The sequence below is a fragment of the Neofelis nebulosa genome, chromosome 9 (genome assembly GCF_028018385.1).
Source record: "Neofelis nebulosa isolate mNeoNeb1 chromosome 9, mNeoNeb1.pri, whole genome shotgun sequence".
Taxonomy (NCBI): Eukaryota; Metazoa; Chordata; class Mammalia; order Carnivora; family Felidae; genus Neofelis; species Neofelis nebulosa.
Genome location: NC_080790.1, coordinates 116,107,842 through 116,129,498, shown reverse-complemented (window position 1 = coordinate 116,129,498; position 21,657 = coordinate 116,107,842). Strand labels below are relative to the sequence as shown.

Genomic DNA, 21,657 nt, shown 5'->3' with positions numbered 1-21,657 from the left:
TGTCCCTATTTTACATATGAGGAAACTGAGGATCAGAATGGCAACATCATTTGGCCAATGCTCCAGAATAAGGAAGTGCTGAAGGCTGAAAGGGAACACCCAAAATCACATTTTCAAACCCCACTCAGATAAACCCAAAGACCCCTGCAGGCTTTGCAACTTCTAGCTCTCTACAAATGAATGGAGTGTGCAAATTGCCAAAGGAATGCAAATCAGCCTACCATTTGGGGGACAAAGCTCAGATCCTTTGGTCACACCCAGCATCTTTTGAGGCTGTGGGTGGGTGGGTGGGGGCAGGCGGAGGCTGAGTGACAAGGAGGGCCTGGGAGGAGGGGGAGTTGGGGTGGGGCCAGCCAGCTGGTGTCGGAGACTGGGGACATCAGCTGGCTGGCGGGCTGGCCGGCAGGCGGGCTGGCTCAGACAATGGGCGGGGGACCTGGTCAGAACCCTCCTCCCTCCACACCCGGCCCTCTCCCATACCCTGGCCAGCTGCCGTGGGCACCTTCTCCAATCTTGGGCAAGGCCTGTGGGGAGCAGGAGAGCCTGGGCGGCCGGTGGAGGATGCTGGAGAGGTCTATCCTGAGGGACCTAGAAGTGGCATGAGAGGCGGGAGTGGAAAACAGGAAATTAGGAGGTTCTATGGAGGTCTCCTTCGTGCCAGACTTTTTTGCCGGGGAATTTGCAAGCGTCCTCCCATTTGCTCCTCCCACAGTCCCTGTGGTAATAATAATAATGATTATTAGTAACTGTAGTGACCTGGTGGCCCAACCCGCCGCCTGTTTGGAACGGAGGCAAGGCGTTACCTCCGTTAATCCTCAGGACCACCTAGGGAACCAAGGATTTTTATTCTCTCCCTTTTCCAAAGGAGGAGCCTGAGGCTCTGAGTGGTTAAGAGACTCGTGCAGCATGGAGGACTTAGAAAACTTCCCTCTTTCATCTTAGTCTCTCACCCTTACTTTCCACTTAAAGTTTTATTTTGGGGTTTTGCAAATTATACCCCTTGCCTGCCCCACCGTTTTTTACTGTTTATGAAGTGTTTACACCTTTTAACTATTGAGAAGACCAAAGTAAGAATGTTGTTTGTGACATGTGAAACTTAATATGACGTTCAAATTTTAGGTCTGTAAGTGAAGGGTTTTTTGTTGGTCTGTTTGTTTTAAAGTAGGCTCCACGCCCAAGCCCAAGGTGGGGCTTGAACTCAGCGGCCCTGAGATGGATGCTCTACCAAAGGAGCCAGCCAGGCACCCCAGTAAGTGAAGGTTTTGTTTTTTTTTTAACACAGCTGACTTTTTGTTTGCATATTGTCTATGACTAATTGCTACAACAGCAGCAGCCTATGTTTTACTATCCGTGTATAGAAAAGGTTTACCCACTCCTACCCTACCCCTTACCCTGGAGATGGCCTCAGAGGGAGGCTGGGGACCCAAACTCAGAGTCCCCTTAGGGTCCTTCTTCTGGCCTTCTCCAGCCCTTGGCTGCTATTGACCTTAGCAGATCCCTTTCCATCCTAGCAGGAGTGTGTTATGGTATTCATGTATTCATTCCACAAACAGATCTGGAGCACCTGCTGTGTACCAGGCACTGGTCTAGGCAGAAGTTACAAAGCAGATGTGATCCTTATCTACAGATATCAAGAGTCACCTAGCTATTCCTAAATACAAACAGTACAGAGTGCTGTGAACAGGGTGTATGGAAGTTGGAGAGCATTTGACAAGGGAGCCAGGTTAATCTGGGCATCAGGGAGATCTTCCTAGAAAAGGTGATGGTAACGTTTGAGGTCTGAAAAGTTAGTGGGGTTCTAGATTATAGGTATCCCCTTTTAGACCTACCTACCAATTTCAATTCCTTTTCCTTTCCTAGGAGTCTAGATCTTGACTCAGATGAGATCCCTGACTTAAGAAGAGGGGTGTAACCAGAGAGAGGCGAGACATTCCCCTCTCCATCATGAGTTGAAGTATTGAGTCGGGCACAGAAGGGAGGCAGTCACTTTTTTTTTTTTTTTAAATGATTGCATGGTACCTTTATGTAATAATTACAACAGTTTATTCATTATGTTATTGAATGTAATTGATTCATTTGTAAACATTCAGCAAGTACTTACCAAACGTCTGCTATGTGTCAGGCACTGTTCTAGGTCTTAGGGATACAGCTGTAAACAAGACAGATAAAAATCCCTGCCCTGGTGGAGCTTCTGACATTCTAGTACAGGAGGCAGTAAATAATGTATTGGATATGTTAAGTGGTGACCACCATGGAGAAAAATAAAGCAGGAGCAGGTGGCAGACCATTTGAAATAGGGAGATAAGAGAAGGCCTTCCTGAGAAGGTAACAGTTTGAGCAGAGAGCTGAGGATCTGTGTGGGTGTCTGGGGGGAAGCATGCATTGATGGAACATCAAGACGAAGCCTGCCATAAAATTCGAATCAATAGCATTCTCAAGTCATGAAATTCTAAGTAATAGAATTCTGGGGCTAATCAATACTTCTCTGGTGCCATAAAATTCTAATCAATAGCATTCTCTGGTTGTGAAATTCTAACTAATAAAACTCTGAAGCCATGAAATTCTAATCAATTAGGAAATCTCCCCAGGGTGCCTGGTTGGCTCAGTCAGCAGAACATGTGACCCATGAGCTTGGGGTCCTGAGTTCAATCCCCATGTTGGGTGTAGGGCTTACTTAAAAATCAATCATTCAGTCTGGAAACCTACATGTGAAAGCAGCTGGGGAGCAAAAATCTCGGTGATCAGTGGGAGTTAACCAAGTGAAGGGAGGAATAATGCCTAGGAGGAGGGAACAAATAGCATGTACAAGGGTCCTGTGGCAGGAAGGTAGAGAGGTTGGGAGCTGGAACCTGCTCCTTACCCAGCCAATTGGTAAGACAAACAGTCACAAAGGTATGTGTCTCTACCTTTGAGCCATGACATCAGAGTTTCAGCAGCAGGGAAGCTGGTAAAAATAACATGCATAGATGCAATTTGTAATCTCAGGGTCCTGAGTTCAAGCCCCACATTAGCTATGGAGCTTACTTAAAAATAATAAATAAATACCTTTATGATAATTTGATATTGCTATGATATCCAAGCATGTGACTATTTTTTCAATAATTCATTTCACATATATTTTACAAAAAGTGTCATATCCATGTTGTATCATGTTTGTTGGATGACTTTGTTTTTTTGTTTTGTTTTGTTTTGTTTTCTTTTTTTTAATTTTTAAAAAAAAAAATTTTTTTTTTTAACGTTTATTTATTTTTGAGACAGAGAGAGACAGAGCATGAATGGGGGAGGGTCAGAGAGAGACACAGAATTGAAACAGGCTCTGGGCTCTGAGCTGTCAGCACAGGGGCCCGATGCGGGGCTCGAACTCACGGACCGCGAGATCGTGACCTGAGCCGAAGTCGGCACTCAACCGACTGAGCCACCCAGGCGCCCCTGTTGGATGACTTTGTATTGTACTTTATTTTGTGTGACTTGTATGAAGCCAAGTTAAACGCATAGTGAAATGTCATTGAATTTGAAATACTGAACCTACTTTACAATTACGTTAATCTTGTTTTATGATCGAATAAAGCTGACATTGTGGAAACACAACTTGTGTACGGCCTTCAGAGTCTCAGCTCCATACTTCTTGGCTCCTATTCTGTCCTCTTGTCTTTTCTTCCCCTCTGCATCTGCACAAACTGAGACTCTAAAAGGGTTTAACTTTTCTCAGAGCCCCCCAGGAAGCATCTGGCAGGGTAAAGTCTAGGTTACCAAGTCTCTTCATTCTTTAGTTTCTACCACCTGACAGGTGTGTGACCTTGAGCAAGTTCCTTAACCTCTCTGAGCTTGGTTTTTCCCTTTTTCAAAATGGAAAGAAATCAATCTTACCTCAGCATTCTTAAGATAAATGAATGAGACAATGTGTGTTTAGCATACTGACAAGCTCTCAAGGTCAGCTAAGCTCTCAAGGTTAGCTATTGCTGTTGTTGCTCTCTTGTTACTGTAATTAGTTTAACTATAATAATGATTATTATTCATAATTATTCCAGCCCAGGCCTCTTTCCCCTGCCTTTAAAGAATGGTTTGTGTCCTGAGGCCTGACTCCAAAACACAGGCTGGTTTCTATCCCCCTGTCTGAATGCCAGAAGTCTAAGCTGATTACTGGAAAGAGGAGGTGATAAAAGGGCAGGGCACACACAGGAACGAGTGCTGGGAATCTGGAGGCCAGAATGACCCAGAGCCACCTCTTTTTTTGTTTTAAGATTTGATTTGATTTTATAACTTTATTTTTTATTTTATTTTTAATGAGAGAGAGAGTGTGCGCTCAAACGGAGGGAGAGGCACAAAGAGAGAGAGAGAGAATCCCAAGCAGACTCCACACTTACAAGGGACTCTATCCCATGACCCTGGGATCATGACCTGAGCCGAAATCAAGAGTTGATGCTCTGGGAATGCAAGCTGATGCAGCCACTCTGGAAAACAGTATGGAGGTTCCTCAAAAACTAAAAATAGACTACCCTACGACCCAGCAATTGAACTACTAGGCATTTATCCACAGGATACAGGTGTGCTGTTTTGAAGGGACACATGCACCCCCATGTTTATAGCAGCACTATCCATGATAGCCAAAGGATGGAAAGAGCCCAAATGTCCATCGATGGATGAATGGATAAAGAAGATGTGGTATATATATATATACAATGGAGTATTACTTGGCAGTCAAAAAGAATGAAATCTTGCCATTTGCATCCATCTATGTGGATGGAACTGGAGGGTATTATGCTATGTGAAATTAGAGAAAGACAAAAATCAGATGACTTCACTCATATGAGGACTTTAAGAGACAAAACAGATGAACATAAGGGGAGGGAAACAAAAATCATATAAAAACTGGGAGGGGGACAAAACAGAAGAGACTCATAAATATGGAGAACAAACTGAGGGTTATGGGAGGGGTTGGGGGAAGGGGGATGGGCTAAATGGGTAAGGGGCACTAAGGAATCTACTCCTGAAATGATTTTTGCACTATATGCTAATTTGGATGTAAATATTAAAAAATAAAAAATAAAGTTAAAAAAAAAAAAGAGTTGACGCTCAACCTACTGAATCACCCATGCGCCCCTAAAGATTTTTATCGTTAAGTGATCTCTACATGCAACGTGGGGCTTGAACTCACAACCCTGAGATCAAGAGTAGCACGCTCCACCCACTGAGCCAGCCAGGCAACCAGGCATCTCTTCTTCTTTTTTCTTTTAATTTTAAATTCAGTTTCATTAACATACAGTGTTATATTAGTTTCAGGTGTACAATAGAATGATTTCAACAATTCTATACATTACTCAGTGCTCATCACGATATGGTATAGGTATTCTTAATCCTCTTCTCCTGTTTCGCCCACCCCCCACCCGCCTCCCTTCCAGGACCACCCCTTGGTATGTGTATATGTGTGGGCTGACTTAGCTCTTTCCGGGACCCACAAGCAAGTGTGAATGCCTGGTGACTGAGCAAGAGCCTACCTGGCTTGGGGCTGGTTGGTCCCGAGAGGAGGCTTTGGGGGTCCCAGGAGACCAAGATGAAGCTCACACAGCTGTAGAAGCATCTGCAGCCTGGGAAGGAGGTGCCACTGGTGAAGCTCAGAGATAGTGTAGAAACTGTGGCCCTGCGAGCCCCCCACACGATGCCAGAAGGACCTGTAGCAGGTCAGACTCCAAGTAACGTGGGAGGCCCCTCCCTGGGCTGTGCCCACAGCTTGGAGGGAGAAAGAGACACAAGGAAGGACAGCAGAAAAGGGGTCTGAGGAACTCCTTTATTCTCTGGGAGGCAGAGGGTGCCAAGAATGTGCACTGGCTTCAAGTCCTAATGTGTTGTGGTTTCGAATTCTGAGTCCTCTGCACATGGATGGGGAGTTCCAGCTCTGTAGCCAGACAGACGAAACACCAATATTTGGCCAGCATTATTAGCTTTGTGACTTTGGGCAAAAGCCCTGACTTATCTGAGACTCCATTTTCAAATCAGTGAGCAGGATGTATACCTACTCACTAGGGTGTGAGGACCCCAAGGGTAGTGTGGTAGACCCAGCACATGGCAAGTGCTCATCAAATCTTAGTTATTGTTATTATGGAGTTACTCAGACTTTCTGATCTGCAGTGTCCTAATCTATTGAACTGTTGGGATCAAGATAAGGTCACATAGAAGGTAGTGAATGGTAGGGGCCTAGAGTTTCAGCTCTGGGGAAAGACCCCAGTTCTGCCTTGTGTGACCACGGGCAGGTTCCTGGACCTTCTGAGCCTCTACTTCCTTTTTTGCATAACGGGTAGGGCTTTAAAATTTGGAAATGGGTAGTCCTCAGTGGAGGGTTAGTGGGCTTCCATTGTCTTCATCCAGATGCTGCTCCCCGACTTGTGTAGGCTGACCGGTTGACCTTCTGACCAAATTTTTTTCTTTGCACAAACATCTGAAGAATGGTTATTTCCTTAATTCTGGGAATGAGATTATTCCTCCTCCCTTTTCTTGGGTGGCAAAATTGGGGGTTCAGACAGATGAAGGGACTTGTCTAATGCCACACAGACTTAACTCCTGGATCACGGACCTGAGCCTGACCTTCCTTTCTTCCTTTAGCTCTGGAAATGTTTTCTTTTTTTAATTTAATTTGATTTTTTATTTAAATTCTAGTTAGTTAACATACAGGGTAATATTGTTTTCAGGAGTGGAATGTAGTGATTCATCACTTACATATAACACCCAGTGCTCACCACGTCGTCAGTCAAGTGCCCTTCTTTTTTTTTTTTTTAAATTTTTTTTTTAACGTTTATTTATTTTTGAGACAGAGAGAGACAGAGCATGAACGGGAGGGGCAGAGAGAGAGGGAGACACAGAATCCGAAACAGGCTCCAGGCTCTGAGCGGTCAGCACAGATCCCGACTCGGGGCTCGAACTCACGGGCCGTGAGATCATGACCTGAGCTGAAGTCGGACGCTTAACCGACCAAGCCACCCAGGCGCCCCTCAAGTGCCCTTCTTAATACCCATCACCCATTTAGCCCATCCCCCACTCACCTCCCTCCATCAACACTGTTTGTTCTTATCATAGAGTCTCTTATGGTTTGTTTCCCTCTCTCTTTTTTCCCCCTTCCCATATGTTCATCTGTTTTGTTTCTTAAATTCCATTTATTTTTTTAAATACAGAAAATCATATAAGATTATTTGCATTAAGGAATTAGCATTAAAAAAAAAAAAAAACAACACTTCACACACCCATAAGGATGGCTATTACCCGCTCCAAACAGAAACTAACAAGTGTTGCTAGGGATGTGGAATTGAAACCCTTGAGCACTGCTGATGGGAATATAAAATGGTACTATGGAAAATGGTATGGCAATTTTTCAAAAAAATTAAATGTCGAATTACCACATGATCCAGCAATCTCACTTCCAGATATATATTCAAAAGAATTAAAAGTAGGAACTCTGGGGTGCCTGCTGGCTCAGTCAGTAGAGTATGGGACTCTTGATCTTTAGGTCATGAGCCTGAGCCCCATATTGGGCATAGAAATTACTTAAAAACAACAAAAGTATGGGGCACCTGGGTAACTCGGTCGATCCGGCATCAAGCTCTTGATTTCAGCTCAGGGTACGAGCTCACAGTTTGTGAGATCAAGCCTTGCATCAGGCTCTGTGCTGACAGCTTGGAGCCTGCTTGGGATTCTCTGTGTCTCTCTCTGTCTCTCTCTCTGCCTACCCCTCCTCTCCTTGTGTTCTCTCTCTCTAAATAAATAGATAAGTTAAAAAAAAAAAAAAAAAGGAAGTGAAAAACAATTTTAGGAAATTAAAAAAAAATCATCTGGGTACCTATTTCCCCAAATAATCAAATACTGTCCTACCATTTTAATCAAGTTACTTCAGATCTTTTTTGTTTTCCTTTTCAACAAAAATGGTAAAACATGGCTTCAATTGAAACCTTCTCTTTACTCCTCTTCTATCCCACTGCTTTTCCTGCCTCCCCATAGGGGAGTTTGGTGGTTTTCACAAAAGCTTCAGATTTTGGGTTTCCATAAATCCCACGAATGTTTTTACACTTGCACTTGTTTTTATGAGTGTACTTACATTGCACTACAGTCCTATATAATATTATTCGTGTGTTTTAAAAAATATCACATATTTCATATTTTTCCCACATCTTCCTGCAAATTGATTTTTTTTCCACTTAACCTTATGTTTGCAAGATCCATCCATTTCGAGTTAATTCCCTTTACCTGCTACAGAGTTTTCCATTGTATAAACAGACCACATTTCATTTGTTTGTTGTCAGAGAGGTATTTGCCAAGGTGAGCAAACTGTTTGCCCAAACAAATCCGTTTGCAATAATTTCCTGGGGCAAATAGTAAACTTATTTATTGGTTTACAGTCCTATCTTTCCAGGCAAGCATTTCCTGGAACAGATCGTCAAGTCATGTTGATATCGGGGGCTTCTTTTCTCAGTCCCTGTCAGTTGAGTAACATTGAGGAAGGTTGTCTAGGTTCTTGTATTTATCCAGTCCCCGATTGCTGGGCATTTAGGTTATTGCAAATATTTTGTTATCACATCCAGTGCTGCAATGACACCTTAACCACGTTGTGAGAGTTTCTCTGGGGTCCCCACACAGAAAGAAGCGCAATTGGTAGCTAGCAAGATGTGAGCATCCGCAATTTTCCTAGAGTCTGATGTTCTCTCTAGCCCATCTCCATGACTCCCAGAAGAGGAAAATCTCCCTCCATAGCCACCAGAACAGACGGCAGGAACTGCCAGGGCTTTGCCCACACCGGCTGCGTGCCCACCCGCCTGCCTTCCCTTGTTCTGGCAGATTAACGGTGACCTGTGACCCTGACAGGCTGGCCACACTCCCGGCCAATTTCAGCCTGTCGAAAGGAGTCCCCAGGGGTGGTTAGGGCTTGGGGATGTGTTGGCCAGATGGGCCTGGGAGGTCTTGGGTTGGCTTATCCCAGGAGGCAGAGCAGGTGGGCAGCCCTCAGCACCCCCACCCCCATTTCCCCATCATGCATCACTGGGCTGGAGCTGGAGCCAGATGGTGGGGATGGGGCAGCCTTGCAGCTTCTGGCCGGACAAAGGAGCCTCTGTACTGCTCCCCCACCCTGACTGGTGTGGCTGGCCTAGTCTGACTGCCAATCACTCTCAGCCCTGGCCTGCCTTGCCCTGGGCAGCCTTTCTGCCTAGAAGGTCCCTTCCCCCATCCCATTTGTGGGGGAAGTTTCCCAAGCAATGTTTCTGGAGAGCCTTGGACTTGGAAACCCACTCATTGTCCACCTGAGAGTGGGCAGGTATGACCAAGGCAGTGTTGTCCGGTGGTTATGCCAGGTCACAGATTCAAATGCGCTAATAAGATCAAGTGCAACGGGCCAGGTAGGGATTATGGCAAATTGGTGCCTGGCACTCAGTGAGCCCTCGTCAATGGTCCCTGCCATTGTTACAATGGGGGAACTGAAGCTTGGAGAGGAGGGTGCTTGCAGAAGAGTCTCATGGTTAGGGGAATAGACTTGGGAGTCAGGCCTCACCCCAATTAATTCCAGATCTGCTGCTGAGAGTGAGTTCTTGGGATCACTGAAGCTCTCATTCCTCATCTGAAACGGGGCTAATTAAATCTTTATCAGAGAAAACCGTCCTGAGGGAGAGGTAAGATAATACCTGGAAAGCATCTGGTACAGAGTTAGCCCCCAGGACATATGAGCTAATCTCATTATTATCCTGGGATCCAGAAAGAGGGTGTAGACACTGCTAGAGACAGGAAGTCCTCAGAGTGAGGAGAGGAGGAACCTAGGGCATCTGTAGTTGATTGGTTCACCTGAGATCCACCTGAGGACTTCCCCAGGTACCATGTGTAACCTTCTTGACCAGGACTCTGTTTCCTTATCTGTAAAATGGGTTAAATGACAGTAGTGACCTCATAGGCTGTAAGGTTTAAGTCAGTTTTCACCTGGAGAGCTTATGGACCGTAGTCAATCAGTATTAGTTATTACTGCGAGGCAAGGAGTCATCTCTGACTACCCTCATCCAGGCTAGGGTTTGGAAGGTCTCCAAGTCAGATCTGTCTTGGGGCATAGCAAAGGGGAGGAAGGAGGAAAGGCAGGCCTGGGGATCCCGGGGCCCTGGGCTCCCTTCTGGGTGCTGCCTCTATTTTGCTGGGTGACTCTAGGTTTCTGGAGAGTGAGTGATTTGACCCCCACTGTTCCTCAGGAGTCTGGTTCCAGGGTTCTCTGACCTGGGCAAGCACATGAGGGAGGGAAGATGGGTGGGGAGGGAGCTAGCAGGGGCTAGCCACAGAGATGCAGCCAGACCGGCCCTGATGCCAGGCTGCCTCCAGGAATCCCTCCCCACGCACGGGGTCCAGGCAGGTTCCAACTGGGTCCCTGATGCCAAGTGAAGTCTATTAATATCAAAGTAATAAGGTAATTACTGTGATTTGGGAAAATTACTAGTGAATGCTTTTGAGGGAATTTTATAGCAGAGAGAAGGGTGAGTGAAACATCTGTGAGGAAAAGATGAAGGATTGTTCTGGATGGAGCATGAGGGTGTCAGACTCGGGGCCCAGTGGGAGCTCCCTCCACACTCTATAGCTTGGTACTCCTGCAGGAGTGAGTGGAAGAGACCGTGTGTGTGTGTGTGTGTGTGCGCGCGCGTGCGTGTGTGTGCGTGTGTGTGCGCGTGCGTGTGTGTGTGCGTGCGCGCGTGCGTGTGTGTGTGTGTGTGTGTGTGTTGCAGGTGAGGATTGGAAGAGGAACAGGGTGGAGGAGAGCCCTCGGGGGAGGGGGTGCATGTAGGATTTCCAAGCCCTAAAATTACCCTTGCAGAGTCCAGGGTGAAGGTCTACGCCTGGAGCTAGAAACCAATCTCCTTTTCATTCCCCAGCCTGTAGCCTCTGACTCTGTGAGTGAAATCCAGCCCCCCAGTCACTTCAGTTCTGAGACCTCTGCCTGGAGAAGGGTTAGGCGGACGACCCCTGAGTCAGAGAGGCTAGGAAGAGCTTAGAAGCAGAGGTTGTCAAAGTGTGACTCTTGGACCACAGTGTGGTCATCAGCTGGGAACTTGCAGACCGGCTATCTCAACCTCTGGGATGGGGCCCCGGCAATCTGTGTTTTAACAAGCCCAGAATAGGGGTGTGAGATGATAGGCAGGGCCAGACCTGGGAAATGGAGCGTGAGGACCGCTTTGAGAGGTTTTTAGGAGGTTGACTCCGTAGGAATTGATGACAGTGTGGACGTGGAAGATAGCATGGTAATAGTAGTCATAGAAGAACAACTTGGGGGGGCGCCTGGGTGGCGCAGTCGGTTAAGCGTCCGACTTCAGCCAGGTCACGATCTCACGGTCCGTGAGTTCGAGCCCCGCGTCAGGCTCTGGGCCGATGGCTCGGAGCCTGGAGCCTGCTTCCGATTCTGTGTCTCCCTCTCTCTCTGCCCCTCCCCCGTTCATGCTCTGTCTCTCTCTGTCCCAAAAATAAAAAAATAAAAAAAAACGTTGAAAAAAAGAAAAAAAGAAGAACAACTTGGGGCACCTGGGTGGCTCAGTCGGTGAAGTGCCTGACTTTGGCTCAGGTCATGATCTCCTGGTTTGTGAGTTCAAGCCCTGTGTCGGGCTCTATGCTGAGCAGATTATGCTTCAGATCCTCTGTCCCCCTCTTTCTCTGCCTCTCCTCTGCTCATGCCACTGCTCTCTCTCAAAAATAAATGAAGTTTAAAAAAAGAAGAAGAACTGAATCGGTACTGTGTACTTATTCGATGAGACACTGTGCTAAGCACTCTTACAAAACCCGTCATGGGTAGGGACTACTGTGATCCCAGTATTTTGGTTAGGAAACTGAGGAACAGAGAGGCTAAATGCCTGAGGCCCCACAGCTAGACAGCTGTGGTGGTGGAGCCAGTCTTCAGATACTGGAATTTTGCTTCCTGTCTCATTCCAGCCTGCTTTGGTGAACCTGAGGAGGGTGGTTAGTGACCTGAGTGAGCAGTGAAGACTGCTCAGGGGAGAAATAACTTTAGGGGAGCCCAGCACTGCTTTGATTTTAAATTTACTGAGCATTTACTATGTGCATTTGCCGTGTATTGTCACATTAAAATTTTTTTTATTGTTTATTTTTGAGTGAAAGAGAGAGAGAGAGAGAGAGAGACAGCGCGAGTGGTGGAGGGGGCAGAGAGAGGGAGACACAGAACCCGAAGCAGGCTCCAGGCTCTGAGCTATCTCACAAAGTCGGACACGGGGCTCAGACCCACAAACTGCAAGACCAAGAACTGAGCCGAAGTCGGATGCTTAACTGACTGAGCCACCTGGATGCCCCTGTATTGTCACATTTAAATGTCACTTTGTGGAGGGTGCTAGCTGGCTCAGTCAGAAGAGCATGTGACTCTTGATCTCTGGGTCGTGAGTTCAAGCCCTACATGGGGTATAGAGATAACTTAAATAAATAAAACTTAACAAAAATAAATAGGGGTGCCTGAGTGGCTCAGTGGGTTAAGTGTCCGACTTCGGCTCAGGTCATGACCTCACGGTTTGTGAGTTCAAGTCCTGCGTCAGTCTTTGTGCTGACAGCTCAGAGCCTGCTTTGGATTCTGTGCCTCCCTTTCTCTCTGCCCCTTCCCCACTCTCACTTTGCCTCTCTCTCAAAAATAAATAAACATCAAAAAAATTTTTTTTAAATAAATAAATAAATGTCATTCTGATCCTCTAGGTACTACAACTATCCCTATTTTACAGATGATGCAATTGAGGCTCAGAAACAGGATCAGCTGCCCAAGGTCACATAGTGAGTGGCCCAAGAAAAATTTCAAGCAAGGCAGCAGGACTTTGGAATCCTAGCTCTTAATCCAGATAGGCAGACCCTAGACTTGGTGGGGACCCACCCTTACAGAGATGTGCTTTTACTGCTTCCTGTCCATTTGGGACACCCACCCTGTGTCCCCAAGCTCCCAGGATAGGACCACGTACAGAATATGCACAGAATGAACGTCTGTCAAGTGCCATTAATAACATTTGTCTAAATAAAACAGTCTGTGGAAACCAGAAGAAGGAATTAAAATTTAAGGAGGCTCTCCCATGTGGCAGGCACCTTATACAGGGCCATTTCATTCTCTCAGAGCCCTTTAGCCTTTTGTTTTATTATCCCCATTTTACAGATGAGGAAAGTCGGACCCAGAGAACTGATGTGTTTGAGGTCACACGATGTTAGTGGAAGAGCCAGGGTTTGAGGCCAAGTCTGCCTGACCCCCAAACGGGTTCTTTTTCTATTGGCTGGGTCAGTGACTGAGAGGTAGGGGTGCAGAGATGGGATGGGCTCAAAAAATGGTGGATGGTATAATAATGGTAACAATTATTATTATCACCCTGTGTGAAATTGATGTATAATCCTCACATGAGGAGGGGCGCCTGGGTGGTTCAGTCAGTTAAATGGCCGACTTCACTTTAGGTCATGAGTTTGAGCCGTCTGTGGGTTCGAGCCCCACACCAGGCTCTGTGTGGACAGCTCAGAATCTGGAGCCTGCTTCTCTTTCTCCGCCCCTCCCTTGCTCACTCTCTCTCTCTCTCTCTCTCTCTCAAAAATAAATAAACATTAAAAAATTTTTTTTTAATCCTCACATGAGAAAGGGAAGAAAGTACTTGCCCCATTCTAGACTCCCATCTTTCTTCTGCCAGGGCTGGGGGCGGTCAGCCTGCCTAAGACCCTGCAGCCCTGGCTCTCTGCTGCCCTCTGCTGGCATCAGTCAGATGTGGTAGCCATGTGGAAACCATGTGGCCCCAGCATCATTAGTTGGCCTCCAGCTCATCAACAGTGTGGTTTTTGTTTTTGTTTTTGTTTTTGCCAGTGACCAATATTGGGCTTGTGGGGAACAGGGCTAGTGAGGCTCTCTAGGGACTCTGTGGGGGGCCCAGGACTGGTGAGGCTCTTTAGGGCCTCTGGTTCCTCCCTTGTGAAATGCTAAATTTGGGACTAAAAGCTCTCAGACACGACTCTGACTCTGACTCTGTCTTCTGCCAAGTGTGACACCTTCCTGGTTCCTCATTATCTCGAGGAAGAAAACCAAACCTGTTGCCCCGGTTCCTTTCCCTTTTACTTCTAGCCTCTGAAACCTTCTTGCTACTCACCTGAGCATTATCAAAACCCAGTTTGAACCATTATCATCCCCCCTCAAGTTTTATTTTTTTGCTGGGGGGCTAGAATTAGAGCCCCAGGACGCTTGTCTGGCTTAAGAGTAAAAACCCTCTCTTAATCCCCACTCAACAAAACACATCCAACAGCAAATGTCCTTCTCCCTGAGATGGTTGTTTAATCTTGCTCTCTCCTCTTCTGCTTGATTTCTATGTCAGGGCTCAGACCTTGGCTCATTTTTCTTCTATCTCTGTGCTCTTCCTAGGTTATCTTCCATCATCACACACTTTCAACTGCTGTTGACTCTCTCTGACCTCCTGCACCTAAGACTTTAGCAAGTCTTATCCATCTTTCCTCCTCAATACTTCTTATTTAGATTTATTCCTCTCCATCACCACTGTAGCCACTCCCTAGACCCAGTAGCCACTATCTGCCATATGGACAACTACAACAGCCTCTGTGCAGATTGGATTTTCCAAAGATGATCATCATAATAGCTCCCATCCCATGTACTCTTCTAGAATCTTCTCATTCTTCCATCAAGAGGTAGAGTCAAATTCTCCTCCTCTTAAATTTGGGAGGATACTTGTGACTGTCTTGACCAATAGAGCACAACAGAAATGATATTATGTAACTTTACAGCCTAGATCATAAGAACACCATGACCTTCCACCTTGCTTCCTTGGGACACATGATCTTGCACCCCAACCACCATGCTGTGGGGAAGCCCAACAGCGCATGAAGAGGAACAGAAGCCCCTAGGCCCCAGCCCCATCTGGCCTCCCAGCCAAGAGTCCATATCAATTGGCTAGGCATGTGAATGAGCTGTCTTGAAAATAGATCTTCCACTCTCCAGAAAAGCCACTGCATCTATGCTATGTGAGATAGAGATGAGCAGTCCGCACTGAGCTCTGCCTCAGTTGCGGAGACTAACACAATTGACTGTCACTGTTTTAAGCCTCTGAGTGGGGTTGTGTTTTGCACAGTAATATATAGTTTTTTAAATGGTCTCCTTGCAGGGCGCCTGCGTGGCTCAGTTAAGTGTCCGACTTTGGCTCAGGCCATGATCTTATAGTTCATGGGTTTGAGCCCCGTGTCAGGCTCTGTGCTGACAGCTCAGAGCCTGGACCCTGCTTCGGATTCTGTGTCTTCCTCTCTCTGCCCATCCCGCAGTCACACTCTGGCTTTCTTTCTTGCTCAAAAATAATAAACATTTTTTAAAATTAAAATACATAAATAAAATGAAAATCTAACTAAACCATGGTGATAGTTATATAAGTCTGTAAGTATATTAAAACCAGGCTTTCAGTGCAGATCCTGACCCATGACTTGAACCCATAACTCCAAGGTTACAACCTGAGCCAAAATTTCACACTTAACTGACTGAGCCACCCAAGTACCCCTATATTTTCTTTTTTTAAAAGAATTAAAAAAAAATTTAATGTTTATGCATTTTTAAGAGAGAGAGTGAGAGACAGAGTGTGAGCAGAGGAGGGGCAGAGAGAGAGGGAGACACAGAATCTGAAGCAGGCTCCAGGGTCTGAGCTATCAGCACAGAGACAGTTGCGAGGCTCGAACTCACGAACGGCAAGATCATAACCTGAGCTGAAGTCCAATGCTTAACTGACCGAGCCACCCAGATGCCTCTCTCTTTTTTTAAATATTTTATTTTTAGGTAATCTCTACACCCAACGTGTGGCTTGAACTCACAGTCCTGACATCAAGAGTCACGCGCTCTACCAACTAAGGCAGCCAGGGACCCCTCGCTTTATATTTTCATCATCTCTAAAAGGAACTCTTTACCACTTGGCAATCCTTCTCCCCTCCTCCCCGTCCAGTCCCTAGGCAACCACTCATCTATCTTCTATGTCTGTAGATTTCCCTATTCCATACATTTGCCTATTCCTTTCATATAAGTGCAATCATGCAATATGTGATCTTTTGGGATTCACTTCTTTCACTTAACATAATGTTTTTGAGGTTTATCCATGTTGTAGCATGTATCAGTACTTCATTCTTTCTTATTACTTAATAATAATCTATTGTGTGATTAGACCACATTTTTTTAGACCACATTTTAAAAATTTTATTTATTTATTTTGAGAGAGAGAGAGAGAGAGTGAGCATAGGTGGGGGGAGGAGCAGAGAGAGAGAGGGACAGAGAGAGAATCCCAAGCAGGCTCTGCACTGCCAGCTCAGAGTCCAATGGGGGGCTAAAAAATGTGAGATCTTGACCTGAGCCAAAGTCAGATGCATAACCAACTGAGCCACCCGTCCAGGTGCTCCTGTTTTTGTTTTTATCTTTGGAAATTTTTTTTTTCTTTTTATATAAAGTGTGTGAGGGAGGGGCAGAAAAAGAGGGAGAGAGAGAATCTGTTAAATTTTTTTTAATGTTGGGGTGCCTGGGTGGTTCAGTTGGTTAAGTGTCAGACTTCTGCTCAGGTCATGATTTCTCAGTTCCTGAGTTCGGCCCCCATTAAAAAAAAATTTTTTTTTTAATGTTTATTTTTGAGAGAGAGAGAGAGTGTGTGCACATGTGTGCACAAGTGGGAGAAGGGCAGAGAGAGAGAAGGAGAGAGAGAATCCTGAGTAGGCCCCTTGCTGTTAGCACAGAACCTGACATGGGGCTCCATCTGACAAACCATGAGATCATGAGCTGAAATCAAGAGTTGGATGCTTAACTGACTGAGCCCCCCCCAAGTGCCCCTGTTTTTTTTTTTTTTGTTTTTTTTTTTTTAAGTAGGCTTCATGCCCAACATGGGGCTTGAACTCACAACCCTGTGATTAAGAGTTGCTTTCTGTACCAACTGAACCAGCCAGCCGCCCTGGATAGACCACATTTTGGTTATCCATTCATCAGTTGAGGGACATTTGGGTTGTTTTCACCTTTTGGCAATAATAATAATCATTGTCATAATAATAATGCTGTGAACAATTGTGTATAAATTTTTGTGAGGTCAAATATTTTCATTTCTCTCAGGTATATACCTAAGAGTAGAATAACTGGGTCCTTTGATAACCCTATATTTAACATTTAAGGAGCTGCCTAACTATAAAACTAGAATCATTTATTTAAAAAAATTTTTTCTCAGAAATAAAATAAAATAAAATAAAATATTTTTCAGGGCGGTGTTGCCTGGGTGGCTCAGTCAGTTGAGCATCCAACTCTTCTTGCTTTCGGCTCAGGTCATGATCTCATGGTTTGTGTGTTCAAGCCCCACATCGGGCTTTGTGCTGACAGCTTGGAGACTGTTTCCAATTCTCTATCTCCCTCTCTCTGTCCCTCCCCTGCTTGCACTCTCTATCAAAAATTAACATTAAAAAATTTTTTAAGTAATAAAAAATTTAAAAAATTTTTTTAAAGTAGACTCTACCCTCAACATGGTGCTCAAACTTATAACCCCAAGATCCAGAGTTCTGCACTTTTCTGACTGAGCCAGCCAGGTGTCCCACACATGGCTCTTTTCTTTCTTTCTTTCTTTCTTTCTTTCTTTCTTTCTTTCTTTCTTTCTTTCTTTCTTTCTTTCTTTCTTTTTTTGTTTATTTTGAGAGAGAGGAAGTATGCATGTGAGCAGGGGAGAGCAGAGATAGGGAGAGAGACAGAGAGCGAGAGAGACAGAATCCCAAACAGGCCCTGCACTGCCAACATAGAGCTCGACATGGGGTTTGAACCCACAAACTGTGAGATCATGACCTGAGCCAAAGTCAGACACTTAACCGACTGAGCCACCCAAGCCTCCAGGTGAATAGGTTTTTTTTCTTTTCTTTTTTTTAAATTTTATTTATTTTGAGAGTGTAAGAGAGAGCCCAAGTAGGGGAGGGGCAGAGAGAGAGAGAGCAAGAGCAAGAATGAGAGAGAGAGAGAGAGAGTGCACTGTCAGCTTGGAGCCCGATGTTGGGCTTGAATCCATGAACCGTGAGATCATGACCTGAGCCAAAACCAAAAGTTAGACGTTTAACCAACCAAACAACCCAGGTACCCCTCTTTTTTTCTTTTTTTAAATTTAAGTACAATAAAACCTTGGTTTGCGAGCATAATTTGTTCCAGAAACATGCTTGTAATCCAAAGCAATTTTATATCAACTGAATTTCCCCATAAGAAATAATGGAAACTCAGATGATTCATTTCACAACCCAAAAATATTCATATAAAAATGATTACCATACTATAATATAATACAAAATAATAAAGAAAATACAAACTATAAAGAAAAATAAACAAATTAACCTGCACTTACCTTTGAAAAACTTTGTGGCTGGTGTGAGGGAGATGAGAGAGGAAGCTTACTGTGTAGGATGACTTTCACTATCACTGACAGAATCATTGCTCTCTGTTGGCTCAACGGAATCTTTTTCTTTTCGTGCAACTTTAAAAAGGAACTTATCTAATGACACTTGCTTTTGCTTCCTTTTGAGGATTTCTGGGAAATGTGACATAGCATTGATGATCACCCACAATCCTACGGCGAGAGAGAGAGAGAGAGAGAGAGAGAGAGAGAGAAGAACCATTGGCTCAGTTATGATCATGTGACATTTGACATCACACAGGTACAACTCGTATTGCAAGACATCGTTTGTCAAGTTAAAATTTATTAGAAGTGATTGCTTATCTTGTGGATCACACACAGAAGAAGTCACTTGACATCCAAGGTTTTACTGTAATCTCTATACCCAAGGTGGGACTGGAACTCACAGCCCTGAGATCAAGAGTCGCCTGCTCTACTGGCTGAGCCAGCCAGGGGCCCCCAAACTTTTAATGATTAAAACAGTTTTAAATTTACCAAAAATAATGAGAATATTACAGAGAGTTCCCATACATTTCACGTCAAGTTTTCCTTATTAACAATATCTTATATTATTATGGTAAATTTGTCACAATTAACCAATGTTGATACATTATTAGTATCTAAAGTTCATACTTTATTCAGATTTCCTTAGTTTTTGCCTAATGTCTTTTTCCGTTCCATCGTCCTCCAGGATACTACACTACATTTAGTTGTCATGTCTCTTTAGGCTCCTCTTGAGTGTGGCAGTTTCTCAGACTTTCCTTATTTCTGATGACCTTGACAGTTTTGAGAACCAGTTGTGTATTTTGTAGAATGTCACTCTATTAGGATTTGTCTGATGTTTTTCTCATGATTAGACTTAGGTTATAGTCTTTTTTGTTGTTTTATTTTATTTTTTTTTTGTTTTTAATGTTTATATATTTTTGAGAGAGAGAGAGAGACAGAGTGTGAGTGAGGGAGGGGCAGAGAGAGAGGGAGACACAGAACCTGAAGCAGGCTCCAGGCTCTGAGCTGTCAGCACAGAGCCTGACTCAGGGCTCATACCCCTGAGCTGTGAGATCATGACCTGAGCCAAAATAGGATGCTTAATCAACTGAACCACCCAAACACCCCAGATTATAGATTTTTGAAAGAAAGACCAAAAGACAGATTATCTACAAAAGGGAGGAGTATTTGGCTGACAGCAAACCTGTCAATGGCTTCAATGGAAGACAGAGAAGACAGGGCTGAGGGAACATGCTGAGGGAAAATCTGCCAACCGAGAATTCCCGCTCAGTGAGACTATTTTTCAAGAACAGCATAAAATAAAAACACTTTCAGATATAAGAAAAACAGAGATTTTCGTGTTGTAAGGGTTAAATTGTACTGTAGGGCTAACGCTTAACTTGAAAGATAACCACTTTGTTCTAACACTGAAGGTCAAAAGATAACAACCTTGCTTTTACTCTTGTAAATCATACTTCATACTCTTGTGAATCAGGTTTTACCAATGAAGGAAACAAAACCTCAAAAAAGAGCATCAGAGACAAGGTCAAGGAGATCCACTGGTTGCAACTTAGCTGCAGAAAGTCTAAAATAATCACCTCATTCGATAACTGTTTCTGACTCATCTGGCAACTGTTTCTAACTCATCTGGGAACTGTTTCTCTGTTCTGTTCCCAGATAATGATAAAACGATGTGATCGGCTTTAAAAACTCTGTACCCCGGCTGTTCGAGGCCACACTCTTATCAAGAGTGTTGGTCCCCATCGGTCGGCCTTGCCTCTCATTGTAATAAACTTTGTTGCAACTGTCACTGGTGCCCGTAGCATTCTGTTTCAGGAGTCGTGTGGATGCAACATTTGGTGGGTTGGCCGGGAAAGTTAAAGGTCTGAAACAGGGCCCTTTCCTTGGATTGTTCCGCGGGAAAGTTAAAAGTCTGAAACAGGGCCCTTTCCTCGGATTGCTCCACCTACCCCTGAGAGGAAGCTCGGGATTGGGAGAGGTAAAGAATTCTTTTTTATTTATTTATTTATTTATTTATTTATTTATTTATTTATTTTTAATTTATTTTTGGGACAGAGAGAGGCAGAGCATGAACGGGGGAGGGACAGAGAGAGAGGGAGACACAGAATCGGAAACAGGCTCCAGGCTCCGAGCCATCAGCCCAGAGCCTGACGCAGGGCTCGAACTCGCGGACCGTGAGATCATGACCTGGCTGAAGTCGGACGCTTAACCGACTGCGCCACCCAGGCGCCCCGGGAGAGGTAAAGAATTCTTGGGGCGCACCATTTGAATGACTCAGGAGGGTCTGCTGGATGCAGCTTTGTACATTAGCAAGATGTTTTAATTATTTTAAATTTATTTATTTATTTATTTATTTATTTAATGTTTATTATTTTTGAGAGAGAAAGTGCGAGTGGGGGAGGGGCAGGGAGAGAGAGGGACAGAAGATCTGAAGCCGGCTCTGCACTGACAGAAGAGAGCCCGAGCGGGGCTTGAACCCACAAACCACAAGATGGTGACCTGAGCCGAAGTCAGACACTTAACCGACTGAGCCACCTAGGCGCCCCTCAATATTTTTAATACTTAAGAAAATTAAATGTAATCCTATCAAACCAACCGTGTTAGTTCTCCACTGAAACCCTCCAGTATCCTCTAGCTTGGAATAAAATCTTGGTGTATTTCCTTGTCTCAGAGGATCTGCATTGTTTGGCTCCTGTGACCTCTCTGCACCTTCTCCCTTGGTTTTAAGCTAGAGCCATCCAAGGAAACCAAGGTCTTTCCTGCCTGAAGACCTTTGCACGGACCCTTTCCTCTAGGCATAATTGGCTCCTTGTCAATTTTTAGGTTTTAGATTGAATATACCTCTTTCCCTGACTACCTTCCAGAAGGTCGTCTTGCCACTTGTTATCCTCTATTATTGTCCTCTGTTTATTTGTTTTTTTCAGGCACACATCAGTTTGATAATTATTTTATTTATTTCGTTTGTTTGTTTAAGAAAGACTCCCCCATTAGACCATGTATTCCACTAGGGCAGGACTGTATACATCTTATTTATTTATTTAGAATGAGTGGGGAAGAGGGGCAGAGAAAGAGAGAGAGAGAGGGAGAGAATCTCAGGTAGGTCTCGATCCCACAACCCTGGGATCATGAGGTGAGCTGAAATCAAGAGTTGGATACTCATGTGACTGAGCCACCCAAACGCCCCTATTTATTTTTAAGTAGACTCCACACCCAGTGTGGGACTTGAATTCATGACCCTGAGATTAAGAATCACATACTG

At 44.7% G+C, this 21,657-nt stretch overlaps 1 long non-coding RNA gene across 1 annotated transcript in view; it reads left to right on the top strand.

Annotated features, from left to right (window-relative positions):
• Positions 1–20,381, top strand: part of LOC131485635 (uncharacterized) — a 36,150-nt gene extending 15,769 nt beyond the window's left edge. The window contains exons 2-3 of the long non-coding RNA XR_009248950.1: positions 1,163–1,249; positions 18,523–20,381. This is a non-coding gene — a long non-coding RNA (uncharacterized LOC131485635). The remainder of the gene's footprint in view (positions 1–1,162; positions 1,250–18,522) is intronic.
• Positions 20,382–21,657: the final 1,276 nt, after the last annotated feature.